Here is a 24,045-nt window from a genome sequence, read left to right on the forward strand (position 1 = left end):
AAAACCTCTAATCTAGTAGTATTTAATAATGTATTTCCAGCCCCAGCTCGTGTCTCATCATCTCAGTGCTGCAACCCTGTACTCGTTTTTGTTTTCTTCGGTCTAGAAATAAAACTTATGCAGAGTAGAATTGTGAAGGATTGTTCAAAAGCTATGTAACTATTATTTCCGCTAGTTGATCCTTCAGTCCTCATCTTCCATGAGCGGCTTTTCTAACAAAGGAGGAAGAAAATGCTGCACTCCTGGTCGACAGTTCAGTATGAGCAATAACTGGAGGGGACAATCTGGATTATTCTTTTTCTAGATTTAATTCTATTTCTTTTGCTATATAACTAATAAGGGTGCCGAAAGTAAACGTTTTAATCTGAGCTGTAGTTCTCCCCCTGATAGTCAGTGTGTAACTCATGAATAGGCTATCCTATCAGCAGATGCAAAATACTGGGCATACTGTATTACCATTTGATGAATTGAGTCTGTATATGCATTAGTTCTGGTGGGGTTCTTCGCTGCCATATTAGTGAGAAATATGACGACCTTTCTCTCGTCAATAGTCAAAAAATTACTTTCTCTTTTCCTATTTCATTTCTTCTATGCTCTTCTTTAAAAGAATTCTACTTTTCCTTTTCCACAAAAATTACAACCTTCAACATAAACATAAAAGAGAATTTTTAAAAGATTAAACTCAGAAATCCAGACTCCAACGTAGATCATCACTACCATGTCGCCATCATCAAGGGTCTACGTTCCAAATTTCCAGATGTTGAAATCTAATTACCAGTAAGCAAACCCGACCTGTTTTTTTCCAAAACTGGTATTGGTTTATCTTTTTCCTAAGATACATGTTAATCAAATTCTTTATTTTTTAATAAAAGGTTATTTCAAATTCATGTTCCAAGGGGATGTATCCTCTATAGAATCTCACTTAACAGATTTGCTAACTAGTTGCATAGGCATCTAAATACGGTCTAAGAAATTTCAACTTAAGCCAACCGTGAATGTGTTGTACACCCTTGAATGTGTTGTTGACATTGCCGATGGATATCACTACTATAATTGCTTTAAACGAAAGATGTTCAGGAACCAAAACTGCCAGTAGGACTGCTCGCAACTACTGCTGAACGATCATTGAAAACACAAGAAAGTATTTCGCTCTTTTTTTTACAAAGGCATCACCATTTATCAAGGTCAAGAGACCACTCGGGGATAAGGGTTAAAGAGTGTAGAGTAGACAATAAAGTAATCGTTAGTAATAGAAATTCGGGAAATCTATTAATTTATATGGAACGACTCATCAAAAACTTGTTTACGTTAGACTTGAACACAACCATATTGTAGTCAGATGGAAAGCAGGAAAACGGAAGATATTTCCACAGGCGTGCAGTTCTTAGAAAGAAGTTTTGTTCATGGAATCTACGTTTAGGTTTAGGCACAAATAAAGAGTGGGGAAATTATTGATAAAGTTTGGCGAGTGGGGACCATAAATTGGAGCTCATTAAAATAACGATAAAGCATAGAAACACTCGCAACATCTCTTCTGTGAGAAAGAGGTTTCAGAGAAGAGAAAAGGACATCCTCTATGAGGCTACGAAGTCTATTTTGAACTCTATCAAGGCAGAATAAGTTCTATCTCGCAGCTCCTGCCCAGATTTGGCAACAGTACTCTATCCTTGAACTACCTGGCTCTTATATAAATATATTGCACTAACTGTAAAGTCTTAAATAACTGAGAAGATGCTAACATCCTATCAGTTTCAGGGTTCTGAACAGAGGAGTAACTTCTATACAAATCCTTATCAACGGACTTGAAGTGATTATTTCTTTAACACGATGAAGACTCCAAAGGGCATTCTCGATATGAGAATTCAACATTGGTCGTATCCTAGTCACGGAACACACAAATAAAACATGGAGCACACATAATATAACAGTTCGATGGCTATTAAGGTTACCCAGAATAACCAACATAATACGGCGGGTTTGCCTTAATTTTTCTCCACAGGGACAGAGGTTGATGAGAGTAACGGGTTTTTCCTCTTAGGAAAAAAAAAGTCCGCAAAAACAACAAAACAAATCAATATACTCAAGGCAGATGGGTTTAGCACAACGGCCACGTTGTGTGTTCAGATCTGTGAACCACGCCCTTCCGTGTGGGTGTAGAGGTGTTTTCCTCTCAGTTGACTCTTCCGGTTCTTCAACAAATATTTCACAGCAACATGTAAATTTTCAGTTTGTTTTATGTAAAAAAAATTAGATTAAGAAAAAAATCATATAATACAGATTTCGATAATAATAAGACTGAAACAAATGAGAATCAAATTCGTAGTGAAGTAGAACATATACGTGAAATAATCAACTCAGTAAAACGTTATCTAAGACTAATGATGACGTCCCGTTAAAGTAAACAGTTCACAATCCATACACCAAACTGCCACTAGTAGACCTTTCACTAAGAGAAACAATTAATCTATGTTGATCAAGAGGTAGGGTGCGATGCGCTGTTGAACAAATTAGCATAATAATATAGCATGAGCCGGTTTACTTTGAAAGTTCGTCAGCACTGAATACTTTTGTAAAACTCAAGAAATTAATGTACACATAGTCGCAAAATTTCTCTCTCACTTTTTACTGTAACTTCATTACCTGACTGCCTGAGTTCTATAAACAGATCTATAGTTTCCCCAGCAAACAGCCAAGGGTAGGAACATCGACGTTAATCTTGATAACGTGAGCTTAATTCTAACGGGCTGGTAAAACTTTTAGTCCCTTTTCATAAAAGCGTTAAGATGCCCAACTTTTCAGGGAGGTGATGCAAGCGGAGGTAAGAACAGAAAGCGTGTACTCAAATTTATGTATAAGGAAATTTTTGTTTAAATCAGGGAGTTTAAATTTAGCATTCTCTTCCTGGGGAGTCCTCAGTAAGTAAGAGTGATTAAGAGATCAGCCTAGACTGTAAAATTCTCTATTGGATTGCTTTTTATAGTCGGGTACTGGTGTAAGGTTGACACGGCTAATCAACCACTACTACCTCGTCAGGACCGAATTCACACTGATTGGCCGAATTGACAACATTACCTATGCAATTAACTAAATTGTGTATTGAAAGTTTTCCACGCCGAGCAAATGTTTACATTTTGACATTGAGTTCACATCTGCCATACAAAAACTTACTACTTTCTCTCTCTCGCAAAACAATTATAATATTAATGTATCAATAATAGTATTCATATATTATTATTATTATATTCAAACCTGCAAACCTGAATTTAGATTTTCTTGATTTTGTTTTGAGTCATCACAACCAGCAAGGGCTAACCAACAAGATTATTGGAATTGCTCTGTGTTCTCGATAAGAATAACCGTATTATGTGTATTGTTGTGATTGTTCGGACAGTTATTAACATTCTAGTTTTTATTTGCACAACTTTTCAGTCCATGAAACCTTCAACCTTCGTCAGGTGTAAACACCATTTTTCCAACTAAGGAAAATAGCGTTACTCCGTATTGCAAGAAGTCGGACCTTGAGTTTTGTCAAACATCTAATACCCCCTGCAAAATATAGGGAACTGACTCAACACCACAGCAGGCTACCACACCTATATGGCCTTCCCAAGATCCATAAAGATGACATCTTACTAAGCCTCACCGTCAGTGCCCGGGGCTCAGCATGCCACCCTTTGTGCCGATTCCTAGTGAGGATAATAACCCCCATCGTGGTTAAATCCTTATCATAGTCCAGAACTCAGCTCACATCGTTTAGATAATTAACGACGCTCTCATCCATTCCAATCAAATTGGGGAACTATATGTAGTGAGTCTATTCACAAAAGTCCTCTCTGACGAGACTTTAACGGTGGTACGGGAAAGACTGACCTCAGATACCACACTGAATGGGCGCACATGCATTCCAATTAACAATTGAATGGAGATGCTATCCCTCTGTGTAAACACCACAAATTTCACGATGGGGGCCGATATATACTGACAGGAAGAAGGCCTAGCAATGGGATCGCCATTATCGTCAGTGCAAGCCAACAGATATATAGTTCTCTCTGAGGAACTGAAAATAAGATCAGCCCTAGGAAATCCAACAATTCTACGATATGTGAATGATACTTTCATAGTCTGCCCCAACCAGGAGGACATCCAAGTACTACTGGAACATGTGAATTCACCCCATTCATCCATTCAGTCCACTATGGAAAAGCAACATGACAGCAGACTATATATCCTAAATGTATTGATCAGTATTTTTGTCATCCGGATAGCGAAAGCCAACCTTCACAGGACAATATCTTAACTTTAGTTCACACCATGCATGTGCTGTAAAGAAGGGTATAAAAAATGCCTACAATATCGAGAAAGGTCAATATTTAATAACAATATTACATATCAAGAATTGATGGCGAATCTAAGCACAACCCTCCACCGAAATAACTACCGTGAGAGGATAATATCAGCTCCAGAAGATTTAGACCTAGCACCAAATAAAACCACCCCCAAAACCCACCACAGTCTGCACACCATATTCGGAAGGCCTATCCGAAATAATTTTAAGAATATAGAGTCGGTATAATATTATGACAATATTCAGGAGCAAGTCATCATTCCGAAAATACCTTGTGTTACTAAAACTCCCGACCGAAAACTCGTGTTATGAGATTTCATTTAAATAGGGAAATCTCTACAAAAGGCAACTATGTAGCCCTTCAAAGTAAGACTAGAAAAAAGCTGTCATATGCAAAACAAAATAGAAAAATCAGCCATAGCAGACCATTTATGGAGAGAGTACCTATTCCCAAATGTTGGATGATGTTAAAATACTAGATATAGAAGAAAGATGGAGGGTGAATAGCAACAACCTCCTAAGCCGTCCAAGTATTGAATTCAACTACATTTGGAATCTATTGATTACAAATTTATATGGGGAAAATAAGAGGAAAACAAAACATGATTAAAAGAATTAAAATAGGTTTCTTTTTTTCATATTGGTAACCCTTCAGCCAAACATGGACCCAACACAAGGGAGATAATCCCCAATCATCCCCTATTTTCTTAGAGTCACCTCTATAGCCCTGTTTGCGAGAAACCACGAAAACACACGGAAGATGTCTATTCACAGTTTCATAATTTTTTGTTTTCATTAATAGTGAGAATTAGCAGAAGGGTTCGGTTAAAAATTGAATCATAGGAAAGTCTTTAAAAGTACTCTAGTGACTCTTGCAAATTGAATTGTTTTTAGCATTGACGGACACGCCCCTAAACCCAAAGTCCGATTTCTTACAATACAGAGCTAACCCTCTTCTCTTTAGTTGGAAAGAACATGGGGTTTACACGAAGATTAGGAGAACACCGAAAAGATATCGTACACGGAGGTTTCATTGACTGAAACTTGTGCCAAAATCAGAATAATTATTCGAACACCCAAAACAATAAAAACATTAATACCTCATCTCCAAATTTTAGGAGTGCAATAAACGTATTAATCCACGTTTAATTATTTATTGACAGTTTTATACTTGTACGAGTTCGCTCACACTTCAGCATCCGACAAACCGAAACTTTTTGCTAAGAACTTCGCATCAACCTCTACTCTGTGAGATAATGGCCGCTTTTCATCTGAATTACGTCCTAGGATTGGCTATAATCTGAGCGACATATTAAGAACTTTGATTTCAGCAAAGCAACATGCACTGACAACTTCTCAATCATTGAGCTAAAAAAAAGATGCAATTAAAACTAGCTCAAATACTAAGTAAGTTTTTCAAATGCTGCCTTCCCAATACCTGGGAAAACCTCGACAGTTATCCCAGTATATAAAAACTACAGGGAATCTGTTTTCTGCATTTCAGTACAGATCAATCGGCTTCTTGTGTGTTATGAGTAAGTTGTTTTAGTCAGACAAATAGCAAAATTGTCAACCACCTCAACAAAACAGCCTATTCAACAACGTGCAATATGGTTTCTATTTTGAGAGATAAACAGCTAGTGTGCTGATTGTAATATCACATAGTATCAGGGAATCTAGTGACGATGGCTTCCTGTCTAGAGCAATAGCTCTTGCTATATCAAAGGCATTTGGCAAAATTTTGCACAAAGATCTTCTTAAGAAGATTTCCAGATAAAGAATTGCTAAAAATGGTTCCTCAACCGTAAACTCTTTTTACTCTGAATGGTCTATCAAAGTAGTAAGTTATATGCAGAAATCCGAAGTTCACAGGATTAATTTTGTCGTGTCTCAGGGATCAATCCTGAACTTGTTTTTTTTCTGACCTTCATTTACGACCGTCCAAATCACATTCCTCGTTCATCAGTAAACATCCGTGAAGATGTTTCTCTCATAGATGTCAATAATTTAAAGGCGTCAAAGAACAGTATCTTTCTGATTCTTTCTCCTCCAACATGCAACGTGTGAAAAAATGGATTAAAAACTTGCTAGTAACCAATAATGCATTCAAAAGCAAACATTTATCTTTTCACTACTAACTCTCATATGCCTACTTTGTCCCAATTCAAATGAAATCCTGCTTCGACAAACTTCTCGGACTAATATTTACTCCTGATCTGAAATGAAAGACTTATATGAGATCAATGGTGAAAATAATCTATATATCTATAAAAATGAAGTTGTCTGTTTGTGCGTGTGTGCGTCTGTGTGTGTACATTTCCCTACCAAACGACTCTGTCAATTTGCAGTCTAAAGACGAGAGATTTGACAGAAGGGAAACTGAGATTTAGGAAATTCTTTTTAATTTGTTTCGGCTAGAAATGTGGTTGGCAAAGGATCCATTTGACCTTTGAAAACTCTACCAAACTCCTTCGGCATTTTGGGGTCTAAACACTTGGAATTTTAGATGTAGGTTACTTGGACATGGATCAATTTTTTTTAATTGGATGAGCCCAAAACATTAAATGTTAAGGGGTAAAAATTGAGGCCACTATTTAAAAAAATTAACATCTGCTGTCTCTACCAAATTACTGAGCCAATTTTTGGTTTAAGCATTTCAAATCTTATACAAAAATATAGGGCATCGTTTTAATCGTTTTTGGCCAACGATTTGGCTGTCAAGAGGTCAAAGTACAAAGGATTTGACGTTTACGGTCTCTAGCAAACAATTCAGTCAATATTGCGTCTAAAAATTTGAAAATTTCCATGAAGGGGATTCAGACATGCAGCAAGCTTTTTAATCAGTTTTTGGGCGAAAAACTGACTGGCAAGAGGTCAAAGTTTACAGAGTTGACCTTTACAGACTCCTTCAGGTCTAAACACTTGAAATGTTAAATGTAGGTTACCTGGACATAGGTCAAATATATATATATATATATATATATATATATATATATATATATATATATAGGCAAATAAAGTTTTCAGCAGTGCATAGGGTCTGAGTAAAGCTGGGCTGAACTGCTAGTAGGAAATATAGTGGGATCATTCTACCGGTCCAGAAAGTATCTCACTTCTGATGCAAATCCCTACTGATCCAAGAGTTAAATATATCCTAAAACAAATAATTCTTGCCACATCTAGGGTGGATATAAGAGAACCATTTACTGCCTTAAGAGGGTTTTAAGGAAAGGTCCCTACTTTAGGGATTGCTCCGGGTTTGGAGGGTTATTGTAGATATTTTGATTTGACCGACATATTTTTTTCAAATAAAGAAGAGAAATCTGACATTTTAAAGGCTCGAAGTGACTCCCAGAAAGGCCATTAAGAAGGAATTCAGAAAATTCTCTGATTGGTCCAAAATATAATTATTTGCTTTTTCACTAATTCAGGCTGATATATGCGCAGCCAATGTTCGCAGAAACGAGTTTAGTCATTTGATTTTAAACACCGAGCTGTAAATATCAGCAGGCACATGATTGCAAAACCCTCTTCAAAATTTAGTGGGCCATGGCTTTTTCACCTTTCTACTTCATCTTTCTATTGATACTCATCTTGTAGGTGATCAAGTGAGCTCCAATCTATAGTCCCTCCCTATAAAACATTTACAACAAATACTCGCCGAGCTGCAACAATCTCCAACAACTTCATCACTCTATGCCTAAAACTAAACAGGAATTCCATGAACAGAGTTTCTTTCTTAGAATTGTTCCTCCAAGGCACACAATACTGTATGTCTGTTTCTCGAATGGCTATAACATGGTTGTTTTCAAATCTAATGCAGGTAAAGTCCTCTTAGGTAATCTAGCCATACCCAGGTTCCACCGTGACAGATCATGTTGTTTTAATATCTTCCTTACACTTAACCGGGATCGGGTCTTGATGAGTAGTGAAAATGTATAGAATGCGTTCTAATGTACGTAATGCACTGGTGTCCTCTCAGCGTAAATACCCCCGACTAAAGAAACTATAGGCAAACTTCCATCTTTTTTAGAGTAGAGATCCCTGGATCACAGAAAATTTTCTATGCTAATATTTTCTTTCCTCGGAACTATTGCGTTTGTAAATCCATTTCTGTTTCCTGTTTTCTTTACTGTGCGAACATGCAAACATATAAATGTAACGTGAACAACAATCTTCCTGCACAATTATACACTTTGAATGCTCCTACAAATTTGGCTCTTTCACATAGTAACTTCTAGCGTCAGCATGCATTCTTTTGGGATGAATATGAAGTAAAAAAGATACCTTTAAACAATACGTGTATCTAAATATTTGTAGATGCATTGTATTCGTGTGTGAACAAAATCGGCACATAATTATTCTTATCTCATTTGATTTCAATCTGCGTCCGCCATCTTCAGTGGAGAACGGATGTTCACTAAGGAATTCTGTTTATTTGATCTTTTCTTTTTAGGCGTGAGTATTGTTTATTCAACCAACCAAAAGAAAAGAAACTAAAGTTATAAAGTTGAAACACAGTCAGCAAGACGTCGCTGTTGAGCTCTGATTTTGCTATTAAGTAAGACAAGCGCATCGAGGCTTTCTAATGGGAAGTGCGTAAGGATTAGGGTTAGGTTTAAGGTTAGGGAGGCTGTGTCTGATTGATGTTACGCGTAGGAATCCATAATGCACAGATTCATTCCAATGCGAATCTTATCTGGTATCTGAATTATATAAACCGTGTCTGCGTTCTACATTGAATTTTACAGAAATGTTTTATTATTTAGGGGGGAGGGTATCTTGTTTTTTCTTTTGTTCAACCGAGACATATTGCCACTGGAGCATAAGCGACGAATCTGATAGCGGCCAGCTTTATAGGGAACAACCTGAAAAGCGACTGTGGTTGTACAATGTTCACATAAAAATTTAATTTCTGCATGTTGTTACGACCGATGGCACACACAGCGGGAAAGAAAATCAAAAGGTAAATGGTCTGTGGAAGTGATCCTTAAATGGGAAATCTTTCGGCATGTCAGGATTTTTCAATGAAGGCGTGTGATATTTCTGCTAGTTGAGTTACTTACGTTGAGAGAGTGCAGTATGAAGCACATATTGCGGAAGTCCATGTTAATCAAATACTTAATAAAAGCACTATGGTGATGCAATAGGAACTAGAGCTTAGCAGATATTGTGGCTCTTATAAGGTTAGAAATGATTTTGCATCCTGTTTAAGATGAAGAGACTAGTAGTTGGTCCAACCATACACCATGCACACGATCGCATGTATAGAGTATATCTACTTTTGTTACATATTAATCAACATGGAGTATTCGAGCACACAAAATATGCAATGATGAACTCATAGCACTTGTGTCCCTCAACAAATATACTCCCGTTCAATTAAACAAGTAATCAAATCCCACCTCTTCATCATTGAAGTCTCCAGATGTCGGAAATCCTTCTACTATAAAAGTTTCTTCCCTCGAAATTCTAGGCTTTGGGATTCCCTTCCCGTTTCCTGCTTCCCTGACAATACTAATCTGCATAAATTTAAAGGTAAAGTGAACAGAAAGCTTACTTCTCAACTTCTCACAGTCTCTTGTTATTCACGATCTGAAATGTTAGCCCTTACATTCCAAAAGGCAATACAATCTGTTTGGATAAAACAAAATTTAAGAAAGCATAATACGATATTGTTATGGATATAGATTACCAAGATTTTGTGTCGGATCTTTGATGCCGGGTATGATTCCCAAGTACGTTGTGTGAATCTGATATTTTAGTTTTATCATGTGACTTATAAATTATTGAACTTGAACGATTAGTTGCCATCAATACTTTAGTGAATATATATGTGTGTATATAAAGTTACTCCGTCTAGATATTTACATATTTGTATATACAGCATACACTCATAATTAAACGATCATCATGAATTTTCTTACACAACTGCTAGATGTAACAGTGAATTCTATTTAGTTTTATTTAGTGGCATTACAGCTTGGCTTATGGCTAGTCAGACCCAATGTTGTTAGAGTGGCAACGGGCTATAAGCTTGTTTGTTTTTTTCTTTACTTTTGTTTATTTATTTAAAAAGTGTGGTCGGTTAACATTCCGATAACAAGCCTGCATAATTATTTGGTCTTTAGAAAAAAACATCTCCGGAGGATGCTGTGTAGTAAGTTGTTTTCATGCTAGATTATCAGGGAGAAACTTAACTTAGTAACCCCTCAAGAGTCGATGTTAGGGTGAGAAGGAACCGCCTGGAAAATTACCGATATGCAGTCTGGTTTGAACGGGAAACCAATCGCATCTGAAAAATTGGCGACTTGGAGACCGTTTATTGGTTAAGGAATTTCTCTAGATACCTATCGCTCAGAGGATAAAAGTTGTGCGGAGCGATTGTAACCAATTTTTTTACGCTGTACTCGTGAGGATACGTAAACGCGACCCCCTGAACAATCTTCTGTTATCATGTTTTCTTTTTCATTTTTGGTCGTGTCCGAATTGGAATGTGATTGACATTTATTTTCAGTGGAAGTCTTTTTTATCAGAACACAGGTTCTGGAATATCAGAAGAAATATGTCTTCTGAAGTTTGACCGGGGCGTGATCGCCCCCCCCCCGAATTCAACTGGAGGTGCATTCTGAACCGAATGATTTCTTTTTCTATTCATAATCCATTTGAGATTTACGAACTCGAAGGGGAGGCTTTTCGGATTCTTTGGAGATAATTTCAAGTTCTGGGAAATCCATGACCGCATTGATCATATAACCTCCATAACTGTTATGTCTGACCTATGACAATATCTATCAGCTGGTTCGCTGCGTAAAGGGGTTATATTTACTTTTATGCAAAAGAGTAAAAAGATTTAACACAGCTGCTCGGTGTAATAGTGGATTTTATTTAGCTTTATTTTATTCTTTGCAAAAAAGAGTTAAAATATGTACGTTGGTTGGTTGGTTGTTTTTGTTTTACGGCATATCAACCCTTTTCGGGTTATTTAATGCCGAATCCAAAGATTTTGAAGAAAATTTTTTAATAGAATATATTTGTTGGTTTCAAATCAGTTTCTATTTAACCCATAGTTGGGACCCTAACAGGTACTACCACTCAGGGTGAGAATGGACCTGGGAGCAATGGTAATTAAAGGGTGGCTCCACACTCCCCAAAGCCCGCAAACTGGGGCCTCATCACTGCATATAGTTTAAGGTCATATCCAGGACCAAAATATGTACGTACATATATATATATATATATATATATATATATATATATAGAGAGAGAGAGAGAGAGAGATAGATAGAGAGAGAGAGAGGGGAGGGGGAATAGATAAAGAGAGTGCGAATTAGTTTAGTCTAAACAATCTTACGTATTTAAAATGTGTTCATATATTTGCTCCTTAAGATTAATTCATGTCTCTTCGTAGATTATAACTCAATTCGTAAGATGTATCTAGCGTGTGACAACAGTAGGAAATCACTTGTTACTGATATTTAAAAAAGATACTTCCTTCACTCCCGGACAACACAATATAGTCCTGCTAGTTAGCAATAAGTTCATTGTGAAAAGATATATTAGCTACATTTATTGAAAGACTATTTCGCTGACAATTATTTTACGGTAAGAATAAAAAGAAGATTCCTAGATAAGCAACCGTGAAGTTCTCTGCGGGTTTCTCCAACTAATTACAAAAATGCACCATCTTCAATTTACTTTCACCGTTAACAGCAATAGGATTGGTTTGCAACGTTCAAGATTGACGCCATTGCTTTTATTCTTCCGTGTTCTTCTTTTCTTTTACTATGTATTTACTTCATTGCTTTTTAGGGGCAACATACATTAATTTTAAATTACTTTTTTTTAGTTGTCTATCTGTTTATATTTGTAGTTTCTCGTTGAAAAATACTATTTATTGCTTAACGCATAAAAGTGCTCTGCGCTATTCAGGTGGCAACATCGTAAATTGATTATCGTTTTAACAGATGGATACAATCGTTTTTATATTGGATGAATAATGATGACTATTGCTCTTGCCTTGAATGTTATTCTTACAAGATTTCGGTCAATGTAACTTTCAACGGTTTTCGGTAACCTTTTCCCGATCTCACAAATTTTAGTTTCGACCCTGTTAATTTTTACAGAATTTCAAAAGGAACTATGTTATTTAACTCAGAGCGATAGCTTGTTCTTGTTGTTTCATCTATGAAGAGGATCGGAGGTTATAACCACTAAACGTTATGGGTTTACCAAGTTAGAATAGGAGTCCACAAAATCCAAATTAAAACAAATGATAAATTCTTATCTAAATATTCCGAAAAATAGTTTGTTCGTATTATTTGGATTCTGTGGATTAAAGTACTCATATTGAGTGTCATTTTCACAACTTTTCCGACATTCGTCAGATATATATTGTCAAATTCGCATATATTTCTTTAGAACTCGAGAATCTGCGCGGAATTTTGAGCGGAACCCTTTATTTACTTCATGGAAGTAGCATGGTTCCGTCAGTCATGGCTAGATAGAGGTCCTATATAATTCACAACTGATTTTCTGGTTCACCCATCATGAGGATTGAATGATCAGGAAAATATCATTTTACAACTGCCTATTTCCAAGTGCTTTAAATATACTGGCAATTGGAGGTTCAGGACGATTGGAAACAATGCTGAGTTAAGCGGAAAGTTCATACAGCACCTAGAATTCCCAAATGTTCACCCACTACTAGCTAGGCTCAACGTTGCTTAACTTCAGTGATCTGATGAAAAACGGTGTGTCAACGTGATTGTGCCGTATATATATATATATATATATATATATATATATATATATATATATGTGTGTGTGTGTGTGTGTGTGTGTGTGTGTGTGTGTATTATCTATTATTTATAATTAACGGTTCACATATTGTGTTAAAGTCTATACTATGTCTACTTCGTAATCAATTGTCACCGTTTTCTCAGTCTATAATTTTTACTCCATATCATAAAGGTAGACGGTTCCCTCCCCATATATGGTCAGCCATCTTTGACTTTTCAATACGGCAGTAATCCGAAAATCCAAATATGAATGATCAATCTTCATCTCACAAATTCGAAAACTCTAATTAGTTTCTGCCAATCTATAATTCTGAGATGTATATTATCTTAATCTAGCGTGGATGCCTTGTGTTGCCCGGGTTTTTGGAGGTCTGTGTTGAGCAAAAAAAAAAGTAGTAGTAGGCAGACATACTTGAGCCCGTACCGCGAAGGAGGAAAAGAACTTAAAAATAAAATGTAACGTCTTTGCTGTTGCGTCCATCGGCATACCGAAAATGGCGAAGGTTTAAATTAAGGCTAGTCAATCGAAAAAAGTGGATGACTCTCGATAATATCGGTGGAAAAAGCGACCCCTCCTTGTAGAAAAGTGTCCAGTTTAGGGTGAAGGTATTAATGTGTTAGCCGGTTTTTCGATATTTGTCGTCCGAAGGGTCGAGCTTCAAAACAGTACCGATCCAGTAAAAATTTGTCGCCTCTCTCGAAAGTGTTAAGCAAACATAATGCATACATACATACATTTAAACAGATGGGTGAGATTAATATTATAGATGCCAACAATGATAAATTTACTCTAACTCTTCTTTTTTTAAGTTTCCTACACCTTACGTAGAGACACGACGTAAATAGATATGTAGATAATGAGAATGTAAACCAGTATGTGTTTGCACAATAAAGAATCAATACAGATGGAAACACGGAGGTTTTTCGATACTGTATTAGTTTTGAATTAGAAACCATCGTGGAAGTCCCTCTGTGCGTTCAACACCCATTTGTACAATTTACTATTAATAATAATATTTATTTTTTGGAAATAGTAAATATCTGTCAATGTCAAGACTAATTTTTAAACATGGCTTTTCTTTCGGTAAAAGTAATAGTTGGTATCAATATATATATATATATATATATATATATATATATATATATATGTATATATATATGTGTGTGTGTGTGTGTGTGTGTGTGTGTGTGAGTGTATATATATATATATATATATATATATATATATATATATATATATATATATCCAAGGCGCGAGAGATTATATAATTATTTCTACCATCAAACAATGTCGCAGCTTACAAGAGCCACAAAAGCAAAGAAACCGGAAGCCCAAACTCGAGTTTCGCTCTCATCTGGGCTCATCTATCGGACACAATAATTTTTAAAGATCCTGTTGTGAGACATCGTCTTTGGTTATTGTTATTTGGATGACTACACCCATTGTTTGAGACGAAGTAGTTACATTCCATAGTCGGGTTTCGCCTCGGGTTACTTGATCTATATTAGTTAAAAAAAAAAAACTTCCATGTGTGTGGCACCGTTTGATCAAATGGCAGAGTACTCGGCTCGCATGCAAGAGAATCGGGTTTCGAATCCCGATTTCTGGATATGTCTAACTGATGAGCCCAAATGAGGGCGACACTTGCTCTCTTATATTACGGTTTCCTGGTTAGCTGTCACCTTTTAATAATTTATTTTAAAATGGTAACATCAAATTAATTGCCACGTTTCCATAATCAGATGATCTCCGTCCTAATGTGTGTGAAAGGTGATAACGCACTTACATGAAGTGGCTGAACGGATTATTGTTATAGTAAAGATTGTCTGCTTATTTTTACCTCCGGTAGCGGCTCCGCAAACGAGGCGACAATGACAAGCAAAATATGGACTTTTCTGATTAAAGATCAGCTTTTATCTAAAAAAAAACGTTGAATTCACTCATTAACCATGCTAAAATGACTTTCTTTTCCGCATGACTATGTCTAATCATCGAGCCAAATAAACATCAGAAACCGGAAGTAAAAATGGATAAACAATCCTGACTTTAGCCTGTATTATTTTACATATATTTCTGAAAGATTGTACAGATTTCGTGAGGATCAAATTTGAAATATTAACTGCGTATTGCATCAAATATATTAGCATTAACTTTATCGCTGTAGACGAGCTGAAATTCTTCGCTTGCACAGATTGAAGATAGATAAGAGATAATAACTAATTTTAATACACCCTCTGTTTTTTAATAATTCAACAGTTTTGCACTATATATAGTGTACTTTCTAAATAACGGTTATAAAATTGTTATTTTCTCATATAACTTCAGTAAAACGAAAATGATTATTTCTATACTATTTGAATTACTCGGAAACACGGAGTTTCTCAAACATCTCCCGTCTGCACGTAAGTTTAAATGAAACCTGTACAACTGTTTTTATTCCCAATAGTATTATAATAGACTAGAAAGTAACATGTGAGACGAATAGTTAGAGTAAGAAATGTGTGAACCGAGTATTTACCCGGGAGTGTACACTTGCTCTGTCCGTGTCGTGTAGCTGTTTTGTGGACAGGCTCTTACGTCATTGTTATGGAACTAAACATCTTTAGAGGGATAACCGATACACAGACCACTTTCAATTAAGATTTTAAGACTGTTTTTCTGTAGTCTAGACGAGTCTCTATCTGCTTTTCAGATTATTAATTGTTGAGTTTAGAGTTCCAGCTCAAATCTGAACGCTTGTGTAACGAAAACACATATTTTTTATATCAAAATATAAAATACATTTTCTAACTGCAACAGGAGTCTTTTTCGTGTTATTGAGACAATTAGATAGATAGATAGATAGATAGATAGATAGATAGACAGACAGACAGAGAAAGAGAGTGCAACAGTGATAAATACCCCCAAGTAACAGGTAAATATTGTTTTAGATTTTTGGTGTTGGTCGCGGAGATTTGACCTCTTGTTTTACCCTGGTACAAGCGCCAACCTCGCTTGCTTTGATATGATTAGGATTTTATAAACAACTGTCAAACACTACTTGGATCAAATCCGATTGATGAAACAATATTTGAGTAATACATCTCGCAATAAGGTTGATGATAAAGGTCATTATCAAGAAATCGTAGAGGAAACTGGCAATCTGGGATAAGTCATTAGACAGAGAAAAGATGAGACGGACGTCACCAGGTAGACATGTGTGATTAATGTTGAGAATCCGATCAGAATGACAAGTATTGAATTCACCAAAGACGAACATGGAGATTGATAGATTGAGTTGGAATGCTTTACTAATATTGTTGGATAGAACATTGACAACAGAACAGTCACTGCCAGAATAAGAACGGGACCAAAATGAACAAATAAAAAGCGGAGTTTTCCAAAGTGCCAAAGACTACTCTAGACATAAAACACTCTAATCCTAACCTATTTGAGAATAAGATAACAAAGAGAACGTGAAATGAGATAAGGGCCACATAAAGATAGTTGGTGAAGGACATTTCTTGCCACAACAAGTTTCCATATGCTAAAATAAAGTAAGAAGAAGAAGAAGAAGAAGAAGAAGAAGAAGAAGAAGAAGAAGAAGAAGAAAAAGAAGACATGTATATTTGTTTTCAAATTTATTAATTATTATTAGTGTTGTGACGATTAATCAGATCGGCAATCGGAAAAACTAAAACTGTTCGGGTATCGGAATCTGTACTGGAATCGAAAACTTTTTATGCCAAAAACGATTAATTTGATTGGTTTTATTTGTTTTTATTTAAAAAAAAGTAATTTTATATTGCTGGTACCAATGAAAAAGAAATATATACCTACATATTGATTACAACAATCAGTGAAAGTAAAATCTATGGGCCAACCTCTACCAGTGTATTTTTACGTTTGCGAATATATGCGCACATGTTATATCGGCTTTTACGATAATCATGAAAATTAGAAAAAAAAAACACAATAATTAAATATCTAGACATTTTAATAGAATCGAAATAGTACTAAGTAATTTTATCAGAATCAAAAAAAAAACTGAAATTGTTCCATATTATTTACATGCAAATGGGTGGATTATGTGTGTGGTTAGTTTAGTACATTTATGCGTGTGCGTACGTATTTGGGTGTCTACATTAAATTTAGCTATGATATTTTCTACATATCATAAGTATTACGCATGCGACGGCTGAATTCTTCATTACGTTATTATTAAAGTGCATCAGATAACTGCTGCTTTTGCGACTGAAACAAATTAGAGTTATTTTCATAGTTTCAGATAAACTAAAAATTACATTAAACGTCATAGTAATGACATTAATAGAAGTTTTGATGTAGAATTATTATCGTATAGATTATACCTATTTACTATGCCTCCCCACGGGACAGAGTTAGACACCAGGGTCGTTTTTAACGCGGAGAAAAGGTACAAAAATAAAAATTTTCTCAGTCATGAAGGATTCCTCCTCCACCGAAAGAGAACAAGAAATGGAAGTGCAGCATCTGAAGAACAGATGGTATTTATTTGCTCCCCCACCGAGCAAATCAGGCACAAGGCCAATTTTTAATGTGAGGAGTGAAGGGAGGGGGAAGGGAAAAAGGGGACCAGCTCCCGAGAGGTGGGAAATGGGAGCTGGTTAAAGGTCAGGAATGTGGGGTTGCCCCCACATCTGGTCTTTGCTAGTCATAGCTAGTCATAGCTTGCAGTATCTGCCGGAACAGATGGTATTTATTTGCTCCCCCACCGAGCAAATTAGGCACAAGGCCGATTTTTAATGTGAGGAGTGAAGGGAGGGGGAAGGGAAAAAGGGGACCAGCTCCCGAGAGGTGGGAAATGGGAGCTGGTTAAAGGTCAGGCATGTGGGGTTGCCCCCACATCTGGTCTTTGCTAGTCATAGCTAGTCATAGCTTGCAGTATCTGCCGGAACAGATGGTATTTATTTGCTCCCCCACCGAGCAAATTAGGCACAAGGCCGATTTTTAATGTGAGAAGTGAAGGGAGGGGGAAGGGAAAAAGGGGACCAGCTCCCGAGAGGTGGGAAATGGGAGCTGGTTAAAGGTCAGGCATGTGGGGTTGCCCCCACATCTGGTCTTTGCTAGTCATAGCTAGTCATAGCTTGCAGTATCTGCCGGAACAGATGGTATTTATTTGCTCCCCCACCGAGCAAATTAGGCACAAGGCCGATTTTTAATGTGAGGAGTGAAGGGAGGGGGAAGGGAAAAAGGGGACCAGCTCCCGAGAGGTGGGAAATGGGAGCTGGTTAATGGTCAGGCATGTGGGGTTGCCCCCACATCTGGTCTTTGCTAGTCATAGCTAGTCATAGCTTGCAGTATCTGCCGGAAAAGATGGTATTTATTTGCTCCCCCACTGAGCAAATTAGGCACAAGGCCGTTTTTAATGTGAGGTAAAAACCAGCTCCCCTAAAAGTAGGCAAAAAGGGGGCACTCTGGTTACCAAAAATAATAATTGTCCCAGTATAGAGGGTTTCCCCTCCATTGACTGGTACAAATTATCTTAAGTGCAGCATCTGCGGGAACAGATGGTATTTATTTGCTCCCCAACCGAGCAAATTAGGCACAAGGCCAATTTTTAATGTGAGGAGTGAAGGGAGGGGGAAGGGAAAAAGGGGACCAGCTCCCGAGAGGTGGGAAATGGGAGCTGGTTAAAGGTCAGACATGTGGGGTTCCCCCACATCTGGTCTTTGCTAGTCATAGCTAGTCATAGCTTGCAGTATCTGCCGGAACAGATGGTGTTTCTTTGCTCCCCCACTGAGCAAATTAGGCACAAGGCCGTTTTTAATGTGAGGTAAAAACAAGCTCCCCTTAAAGTAGGCAAAAAGGGGGCACTCTGGTTACCAAAAATAATAATTGTCCCAGTATAGAGAGTTTCCCCTCCATTGACTGGTACAAATTATCTTAAGTGCAGCATCTGCCGGAACAGATGGTATTTATTTGCTCCTTCACCGAGCAAATTAGGCACAATGCCGATTTTTAATGTGAGGAGTGACGGGAGGGGGAAGGGAAAAAGGGGACCAGCTCCCGAGAGGTGGGAAATGGGAGCTGGTTAAAGGTCAGGCATGTGGGGTTGCCCCCACATCTGGTCTTTGCTAGTCATAGCTTGCAGTATCTGCCGGAACAGATGGTGTTTATTTGCTCCCCCACAGAGCAAATTAGGCACAAGGCCGTTTTTAATGTGAGGTAAAAACCAACTCCCCTTAAAGTAGGCAAAAAGGGGGCACTCTGGTTACCAAAAATAATAATTGTCCGAGTATAGAGGGTTTTCCCTCCATTGACTGGTACAAATTATCTTAAGTGCAGTATCTGCCGGAACAGATGGTATTTATTTGCTCCCCCACCGAGCAAATTAGGCACAAGGCCAATTTTTAATGTGAGGAGTGAAGGGAGGGGGAAAGGGAAAAAGGGGACCAGCTCCCGAGAGGTGGGAAATGGGAGCTGGTTAAAGGTCAGGCATGTGGGCTTGCCCCCACATCTGGTCTTTGCTAGTCATAGCTAGTCATAACTAGTCATAGCTTGCAGTATCTGCCGGAACAGATGGTATTTATTTGCTCCCCCACCGAGCAAATTAGGCACAAGGCCGATTTTTAATGTGAGGAGTGAAGGGAGGGGGAAGGGAAAAAGGGGACCAGCTCCCGAAAGGTGGGAAATGGGAGCTGGTTAATGGTCAGGCATGTGGGGCTGCCCCCACATCTGGTCCCTGCCAGTCCTAGCTAGTCATAGCTAGTCATAGCTTGCAGTATCTGCCGGAACAGATCGTATTTATTTGCTCCCCCACTGAGCAAATTAGGCACAAGGCCGTTTTTAATGTGAGGTAAAAACCAGCTCCCCTTAAAGTAGGCAAAAAGGGGCACTCTGGTTACCAAAAATAATAATTGTCCCAGTATAGAGGGTTTCCCCTCCATTGACTGGTACACATTATCTTAAGTGCAGTATCTGCCGGAACAGATTGTATTTATTTGCTCCCCCACTGAGCAAATTAGGCACAAGGCCGTTTTTATTGTGAGGTAAAAACCAGCTCCCCTAAAAGTAGGCAAAAAGGGGGCACTCTGGTTACCAAAAATAATAATTGCCCCAGTATAGAGGGTTTCCCCTCCATTGACTGGTACAAATTTTCTTAAGTGCAGCATCTGCCGGAACAGATGGTGTTTATTTGCTCCCCCACTGAGCAAATTAGGCACAAGGCCGTTTTTAATGTGAGGTAAAAACCAGCTCCCCTAAAAGTAGGCAAAAAGGGGGCACTCTGGTTACCAAAAATAATAATTGTCCCAGTATAGAGGGTTTCCCCTCCATTGACTGGTACAAATTATCTTAAGTGTAGTATCTGCCGGAACAGATGGTATTTATTTGCTCCCCCACCGAGCAAATTAGGCACAAGGCCGATTTTTAATGTGAGGAGTGAAGGGAGGGGGAAGGGGAAAAGGGGACCAGCTCTCGAGAGGTGGGAAATGGGAGCTGGTTAAAGGTCAGACATGTGGGGTTGATATTTATTTGCTGCCCACATCAGCAAAATGTGGCACAAGGCCGGAAAGTGGGAACCCCGCAGGCTCCCCTGAAGGAGGGGCACTCCTGCAATTTTAAAAATTGCCTGAGTAACCCCGTCGGCATTCCCCGGTCGGGGCGCCTCAGGCAGCAAGCAATAAACTTGCCCCACCGGAAAGCCCGGTGGCAAGGCCTGGGAAGGTGGACCTCCTAGGTATTACCCAGGCGTTGTACCTCAGTCCAACAGGTGCAGGGCCGGGTCCCGGCCCCTCACCTGTTGGGCTGAGTGTCAAGTGACGAATCCTTGACTTGACTGGTCAGATATGTGGGGTTGCCCCCACATCTGGTCTTTGCTAGTCATAGCTAGTCATAGCTGCAGTATCTGCCGGAACAGATGGTATTTATTTGCTCCCCCACTGAGCAAATTAGGCACAAGGCCGTTTTTAATGTGAGGTAAAAACCAGCTCCCCTAAAAGTAGGCAAAAAGGGGGCACTCTGGTTACCAAAAATAATAATTGTCCCAGTATAGAGGGTTTCCCCTCCATTGACTGGTACAAATTATCTTCAGTGCAGCATCTGCCGGAACAGATGGTATTTATTTGCTCCCCCACTGAGCAAATTAGGCACAAGGCCGTTTTTAATGTGAGGTAAAAACCAGCTCCCCTAAAAGGGGTCACTCTGGTTACCAAAAATAATAATTGTTCCAGTATAGAGGGTTTCCCCTCCATTGACTGGTACAAATTATCTTAAGTGCAGCATCTGCCGGAACAGATGGTATTTATTTGCTCCCCCACCGAGCAAATTAGGCACAAGGCCGATTTTTAAAGTGAGGAGTGAAGGGGAAATGGGGACCAACTCCCCGGGGAGTAGGGGAGCTGGATAGTGACAATTGGTATGAAGGGTTGCCCCTACATTGACCAAGGTCTTATATGTGGAGTTGCCCCCACATATGGTCTTTGCTTGCAGTATCTGCCGGAACAGATACTACACTTTGATCCCGGCCAAAAGGTCAATCTGATGAATACTTATAATAGTATATATGTAGAGAGTAGCTCTATTATATAAAATGGACTTTGTGTGTTTGAGTTCGTTCCACCTGGACTCCGAAATAAATGTTTCTATGTTTATGAAATTTCATACAAATGTAATTTATGGATCTGGCAGTGCTATTTGATAAATTGTGTATAGGAAGGTCTTTGATAAGGATCGATAATCGATAATGGAAAAAATTCGATGAAAGAAGGGATATGCGATTTTGACGAAATTTGGCCATATATACCATTATAAGTGCATTTGAGGAGTTTTCTTATTATGTAAGTAGAAAGGCTTGGCGTATGAAATGAACTGTTGATTCTTTGATATGGTACGTCCAAAATTGTGTCTGTTTAGAGCACATTTGAATCATGATACTTGACTTTTGCATCTTAAACTTTAATAAAAGCAATTATATATTAAAATGATTGTGTAAATGTGATAGTAGTTTTTTTAATCGTGCAATATTGAAATTAGTGTATTCTGGGCTAATTAATTGCAGTGAGGCTGCAACTAGAGCAGGCAATCAATTGATTTGATTGAAAACTCGCGATTTCATCGATTTCGATGACAGTAAAAATATGGGAGTATGAAACATTTTTTTACCGTCATTCCACACCGGGCAACGCCTCCTTGCTAATATATATATATATATATATATATATATATATATATATATATATATATATATATATATATATATATAGCGTAATGCGTAAGAGGAAACGAGAGAGTTAAATTCCACAAGAGGAGACTTATCTGGATAATGCCAAGCTCAACAATTATCATTGGAGCTTATACAATAGAACAACAGGAGTATGAAATGAAGTCACAAAACTATATATTGGTATTATTATTATTATTATTATTATTATTATTATTATCAATACTGTTAACATTATTATTATTATTATTATTATTATTATTATTATTATTATTATTATTATTATCCCCGTCATTGCAATCATAACCGTTACTATTATCATCGTTTTCATCGTTATTACCATTACCATTGGTATTACTTTTATCATAGATATACGTAATATTTTTATTATTACTATTATTATAATTATCATTATTATTATTATTGTCATTATTATAATTACCCTGTTATTATTGCTAATAGTACCACTTTTATAAGTAGTAAATTTATCCTTACTCTTCCACGGCGGTAATTATATGTATCCTTAAACCTTTTTCATCAAGTTAAACGCACCCATAGATATTGCCATCCTATCCTCCTACCGCCCCTTTAAAACCACACTCCCCATGTCATGTCAGAAGAAACTTAGAAATATTGCCGCATAGTACCTAACATATACCGAGCTCTGAAAATCATATATATATATATATATATATATATATATATATATATATAACCTTGCAACTTCCCCTCCCAAAATCGTACGCGATTTTATAGCTGCTATTTGCCGTATTGGTTGCACTTGTGAAAAATACCACTCCAGAGATAACGGACACCCCACAACCCGTCAAAATAGAATTACCAAGCACATTATACCCTCAATTTAACCCTAAAACATATACCCTTTAAATTTAAAAACAGTATGTTAAAGACCATATACACTGTTTTACATCGAACTATATATAACAAGCTTCTCCTTTGTTTCGAATTCAATAGAGCTTTCCTCAATATTCTATAATTCCACTTAGTCTTTTTCGCTCCTAATGAACCCTACGCTAGACGCTGCATCTCCACCATGCTACCTAGCATATATATATATATATATATATATATATATATATATATATATATATATATATATATATATATATATATATATATATCCTATAGGGTAAGTATGCTAACACAAGTAGGATGATTACAAATATTAATGACACAAAAAGATTTTAATTTCCTCCAGATTTAACGGACTTATTTCCATAGATATTTTTGTTTCCTCGCACCACATTGTATTATTCAATAAAAAATGCGAGCATGAAAAACAATATGGTTAAGATTAAACTTAGAATAGGAAAAATACTAATTGTTATAACTGGAAAAGAAAAAGACAAGATATTCTATAAAAAAAAATAATAAATTGATAACTTACATATTTCAACATTACGAATTGATTATATTAAATTGAATTTAAAAAAAATTCTTAATATTTTAAGTTATAAACTTATTATATTTTGCTATTTAATTAATATGTCTAGCATACAAAAGTCAGTAGGGAGGACGTTATTCATGGTATATGTGTTCATAATAATATCATCATGATATCGTTCTCACACACTAGTAAATATATTCTATCATTTGTGTGATAAACCATTTTTTTTTTCAAATTTATAAATATTGATAATATAAGTTATTTACGCATGTATTATAAAATTTCTTTACCTTGGTTCTATTAAGTTGT

The sequence above is a fragment of the Euprymna scolopes genome, chromosome 4 (assembly GCF_053919585.1).
Source record: "Euprymna scolopes isolate OS-2025 chromosome 4, ASM5391958v1, whole genome shotgun sequence".
NCBI classification, from domain to species: domain Eukaryota; kingdom Metazoa; phylum Mollusca; class Cephalopoda; order Sepiida; family Sepiolidae; genus Euprymna; species Euprymna scolopes.